This window comes from Callithrix jacchus, chromosome 10 (genome assembly GCF_049354715.1).
Source record: "Callithrix jacchus isolate 240 chromosome 10, calJac240_pri, whole genome shotgun sequence".
Classification (NCBI taxonomy): domain Eukaryota; kingdom Metazoa; phylum Chordata; class Mammalia; order Primates; family Cebidae; genus Callithrix; species Callithrix jacchus.
This window is the reverse complement of record NC_133511.1, coordinates 94,307,471-94,313,617: the sequence shown is the minus strand read 5'-3', so window position 1 is coordinate 94,313,617 and position 6,147 is coordinate 94,307,471.

The following is a 6,147-nucleotide window of genomic DNA, read 5'->3' as shown; positions in this document are numbered from 1 at the left end:
ATACGGAATCTTTGCACAAAATCCAAAAAGAATCTTACCTCTGGGAGGATGATTACAAAAGGCATCCCTCCTCTGGACTGATAACTGGAGTTGGTGAGCAGTAGCTCGGACTTGATTTCAGTCTCTACTTAAGCTGACACCCTGAGCCCAACAGTCTCATACATTCATGTAATAGAATTCCTCACATCAATTGAAGCAAATTATGGTCATATGTAGAAAAATGAACAAATATTAAACATATGGTTGGGCACAGTGGCTCATGCCTGTAATCCCAACACTTTGGGAGGCTGAAGTGGGCAGATCACCTGAGGTCAAGAGTTTAAGACCAGCCTGGCCAACATGGTGAAACTTTGCCTCTACTAAAAATACAAAAAATTAGCTGGGTGTGATGGTGGGAACCTGTAATCCCTGCTGCTTGGGAGGCTGAGGCAGGAGAATCACTTTAATCCAGGAGACAGAGGTTGCAGTGAGCCGAGATTGTGTCATTGCACTCCAGCCTGGGCAACAAGAGCAAAACTCCATCTCAAAAACAAACAAACAAACAAAAACTATTCACTCAAGAAAGTGTACTGCAGAATGTTATGAAATACATTATTTTTGTAAAGTCTAAACCATATACAACCAAACATATTGTTCAGAAATATATAATTATTTAATAAAACTACAAAAAAAGCAAAAGATTTATTAAAATGAAACTTCATAATAGTCATAATCTCTACAGGGAAAATAGGTGTGGACTGAGAAGGAGAGTTAACTTTACCAGTACTGATAACATTTTACTTTTTAAGCTTGGTCTTCAGTTATAGTTATTATGCTTCAAGCTTTGCCTCAGTAACACATATAGTTTGCATATATCAAATATTCAATCAATTGCAAAAAAGTAGCTGTAAGAAGAAAAAAACTTTAAAAATCTAGGAATACTTCCAATGACATAAAATATTAGAGAATTCTGAAGAGATGGTATTAATGAAGGAGACCTAACATCCATAATTAAGGTATTTCCCAAAGAGAGAACAGAGAAAATCAAGAAGAGAAAGTGATGCTATAAAACTTCCTAATGAAATTTTTCAGTTGAACAACAACAAAAAAACCCTACAAATTCAAAGCATTAAAACATATAGACTGGGCCAGGCATGGTAGCTCATACCTGTAATTCCAGCCCTTTGGGAGGTCACGGTAGGAGGATCACTTGAAACCAAGAATTCAAGACCAACCTGAGCCATATAGTGAGACCTCCATCTCTACAAAAATAAAAATATAATAAAAATTCCCCAGGCGTGGTGACTCAGGCCTGTAGTCCCAACTATTCTGGAAGCTGAGGCAGGAAAATAGCTCAAGCCTAGGAGTTCATGGTTTCAGTGAGCTATGATTGCATCACTGCATTCCAGCCTATGCAACAGAACAAGACCCTGTATTTAAAAGAAAAAATATATAAAATAAAATAAATGCATAGATTACTAATAAAGGTAAGGTAAAACACTCTAGCTCATCATTTTAAAATTTAAGCATAAGATGAGAGAAGAGAAGCTACTAAGGATTATGGCAGGAGAGGAAAGTGGCAGGATAGGTGAAGATGATAGGTAATAGAGTGAGAATCAGTTTAGCAATAAATTCTCATTAGCAAACTGAATTCATAAGTGGAAATAAAGTTCAGGGAAAAAAGTTCTGATTTGAAAACATTTGTCAGACTCAAGTTGGTGAGCAAAATAAAATTAACTACAATTTATTTTTATTTTATTTTTACTTCAAGATATGTTTAAGCAAACTAAAATGAATGCTAATAAAGTGAATATTAGGGAGCAAGAAGCAAAATCGAAAAGGAAGAACAGATGCTGTCTCAGGGCAGATAATTTTCCGTCTATTATTATGTTATCTATCTCTCACTCTCTTTTCAATAGGTGAGGTTCCTTTCTCTCTTTTTTTTTTTGAGACAAGAGTCTTGTTTCGTCGCCAGGCTGGAGTGCAGTGGTGCGATCTCGGCTCACTTCAACCTCCGCCTCCCAGGTTCAAGGAATTCTCCTGCCTCAGCCTCCCAAGTAGCTGGAACTACAGGCACGTGCCACCACGCCCAGCTAATTTTTGTATTTTTAGTAGAGACGGGTTTCACCATGTTGGCCAGGATGGTCTCAGTATCCTGACCTCGTGATCTGCCTACCTCGGCCTCCCAAAGTGCTGGAATTAGAGGCGTGAGCCACGTGCCCAGCCTAGGTGAGGTTTTTTACTCCACTGTTTTTTTGTGTTAGTGATCACATTATAAGTAAGTTAGATGAGTGCTGTTTTACTAATTTTTTTCTCCTAGACTAGATGTCAATCTTCATAAAGGAGGGACTGACCACACCTGTTGTTTCACCATAGCATCTTTATAAAGCTTAGCTCAGAACTGAGCAGTAAACATTCAAAAATGCTTTTGAATAAATGAATGAATGCCTACGAACATGTTCACAAAAACTCATTTCAACCAAGCCTCATCCTCAAACTGCTGCTAATTTATATTTCCTCCTCCGATGCCTATATTCTATAAACCACTATAACCCAAATATCTGTGTGTGTGTGACACGACATAAACAGCTCTATTTCCTTCTTCCAATGCTAATCAGTTATGAAATTCATTCTTTGGATATGCCCAGTTCCTCTAGTCTCAATCTAGTCAACTGCATCATTGCCCATCCAAAATTTTAATTTCTTTACCTCTTGGCATTGAAGTCTCAGTTTTGCTCTGTGTCCCTGAACCTATTCTCTCAGCTTGCCTATGACCTTTTATGTGTATCCATGCAACTGCCCATCACCCACATTTAACTTACACTGCAGCTGGATATACTACAGCTTCTGTGCACACTGATGGCACTCCACCTCCAGTGCCTGCCAAATCTTTAGCTTTCTACATCCGGGCTTCCTCTGAGCTATGGCTGCTGCTCAGTCCCCACCCTCTAGTATTTGGGAGTTAGTGGCCCTGGGGAAACCTGTAACCACTAGCAGTGGTAGCCCTCAGCTGTCAGCCCTTTGTTGAGACCACTGTGAGGTGCTTGCTATTTGCTTCCTGCGAGGGTTGCCTACAGCACAGGGACCCAGGGAGTCAGAGCCATAACGTTTATTGAATTCTCTTCCTTGCCTGTTGTGGTTGTCCATACCTTCTATCTGGCTTCCTAGAATCAGCTCCCAACAATCTACCTGTAACTCAAGTACTTAATCTCAAGATTTGGTTCAGAGAAAATCAGAGATGAATTTCTAAGGAACAAATTCAATGAACATATTTATATTCTTATCTTGTGATGTTTGCAAGATTTGACCTTATGCCTCCTTTCTTTATGAAATTTTCTCACCTTGACTTTTCTCACAATGTGTTTCTGGTCTTTTCCTACCTTTTTGATCCCTCTTTTGTTGATGTTTAGTTTTCCCTTTAAGCAAAGGAACTCTTACATCTGTTCTTATGTGTCCTTGATTAATGTTCCATGAATTCTTCCTGTATAATATTCCCTTTAATGGGCTTAACAGTTACTACTTACTCATGTATCAATGCCTATGGAATGTACTTATACAGCTCATGTGTCTCTAGAATTGTAAACACATATTTTCACTTGCCTGTTGTGTTTTCCCACTTATATATCCCCACAGACACTTAAAAAAAAATTAGACAGGATTTTACTCTGTCATAGCCTAGAATGCAGGGACAGGATCATAGCTCACTGTAGTCTTGATCTCTTGGCCTCAAGGGATTCTCCTATTCCAGCCTCATGTGTAGCTGGGACTATAAGCACATACCATCACATCTAGCTAATTTTCCTTTATATTTAGTAGAGACAATGTCTTGCTAAGTTGCCCAGGTTGGTCTTGAATTCCTAACCTCAAGCAGTCCTCCCACCTTGACCTCCCAAAGTGCTGGGATCCAAACATGAGCCACCACTCCTGGCCCAAAGTCACATCTTAATTCTCACCTATCACTGTATTCACTATATTTCTTTACCTCAAATATGCACTTCTCTTTCTATATAAGTTTTCTGACTTAATGTCCCCCTATCAACCACATTCTCACCTACTCTTGCCATTTCTCTTTCTTCTCATTTACTATGGAAGTCATCTTTATGAATTCTATGTGCTTTATATATATATTATGTGTATATATATATATACATATACACACACAGCATATATATTCCATTTATATATATTACATATGCATATATGTCATATCTATATTCTGCACATATATATGGAGTGTGTGTTTTATAACATTCTTACTGTCCCTCTCCTGGCTAATGCCTTCATACTATATCGTCTGAACTATTATGACAGTAACCCTAGTCACACTGTTTAATGCATCCAGGATGCTTCTATCAGAACTGACTTTCTAAAACCAAAATATAATCATGAAAAACTTCTGCTTAAAATTATTGCGTAATATCTTAGCATTTTTTCATTTATTATATAAATTCTGTACCCAGGAATTAGGAATCTGGGGAAAATGGTACAGGTAAGTAAAACCTTATGATTGGTATAAACGTGGCTGTTTGATGAGGAACAGATAAAGCGTTATACCTGAATGATGACCCAAGAAACAAGCAAGTGCAGACACCTAGGACTTTGGTGGAAAGAAGGTTTCTAAAGGCAAACCTTTATTTCTGAGTGAGCTATTTTTATCATAGCTGTCTCTAAGACATGAGATTTGTAAAAATATCTAAGAAATCCCGCAGATTAAAAAATTAAACCATACCAATATCTTCCATGTTCCCAAGTAAATAAGCAAATGACATTTGCAACATACTCCTTAATATTATAGAATTTTTCAAAAGTAGATTATTCTACTATGTAAATATAGAGATGGTACTGTGTAAATGGTAAGCCAGTAAAGAATCAAGACTGATTTCTATTGCTTCCTGTGTACTATAAACAGATTTGTTTAAAATACTTTCATTCCTCTTTATTCAGCTCATTTCTGATCACTGCCCAAGGAAGGTATTTAAAATAGGCCATTGACAGAGTGATAATACTTATTTTCTCAACAATGATCTTTGGTAGGTGATAAAATGCTACTTCTCTTGTAAAGAGAAAGGGCAGCTGCCTACAAAACAACAGTGATCTTCTGAGGTGTGAGCAAAGGAAAATGTATTGTGCAATAAATCTATGAAGGAAGGAGTTATTTCAGGACTACTGGATGACGCCAAATGTGGTCTTTTGAAGGTCAGCAATTTCGTGATCTATGTTATTAGATATTTTAAGTAGTACTGCAATATTGTAATCTGAATTTTGTAATGTAAATTACTTTGTTGGTCTTTACAACTAAATTAAAAAACAGGGTAGGGCTATATAAATTGCTCCCCATCTTTGAAATTTGCAGAACTGACTACAGGATACAAGTGGGAGAATCTAAGAGAATAGGTAACAACATTTACAAGACCTCCCACTGACTACAGGATAAAATTCAGATTTCTTAACATGACAAAGATGTCCACAAACAAGCAGTTACCTACTTCTCCTAGTTCACCTCTAGCACTCGAAACATGCCAGTCAGCACCCCACAAACAGGCATCCAATGTCCAAAATTCCTACATTATACTTCCATCAACCTGTTACTGTAGCAATATCTGTCATTCATTTCGTGATAGTACATTTCTATTCATTCTTCAAGATACACGAAACATGTAACTTCTTTTGCGAACTCCTCACAGTGACTCTTCATGCAGTATGCAATTTTGTATATGTCTACCTGTGATGTAGTCATTATGCTATATTTATATGTGTTCAGCAGCCCCACAATCGCACAAATGATTTTCAAGCTCTTCTTCCGCCCAAAGCACCCTTATCCTGACCACCCATCTGGAATTTCTTTCGGTGCTTTAAATGTACCTTGCTGATTCTCAACTCTTCCTTACCTTAAATGTTTACTCATCCCTGCAGGGCTCAGCTTAAAAGTCAACCTGGCAAGAAGTCTCCCTTTATCTGTAGACTAAGTGAGATTAATTTGCTCCCAAATTCCCAAAGATTCTTTCAGTTGCTATTATAATGCTATTTATTTATAATTATAAATAATAAATCTCTTTTTTTATTTATGTCCAAGTGATAGAAATATAATTAATTTTAACAGTAGGTAAGTATAAGTCCATTTTGTCCAAGAAGGTGATCATATTTTATTAGGGTTCACCAAAAGGTAAA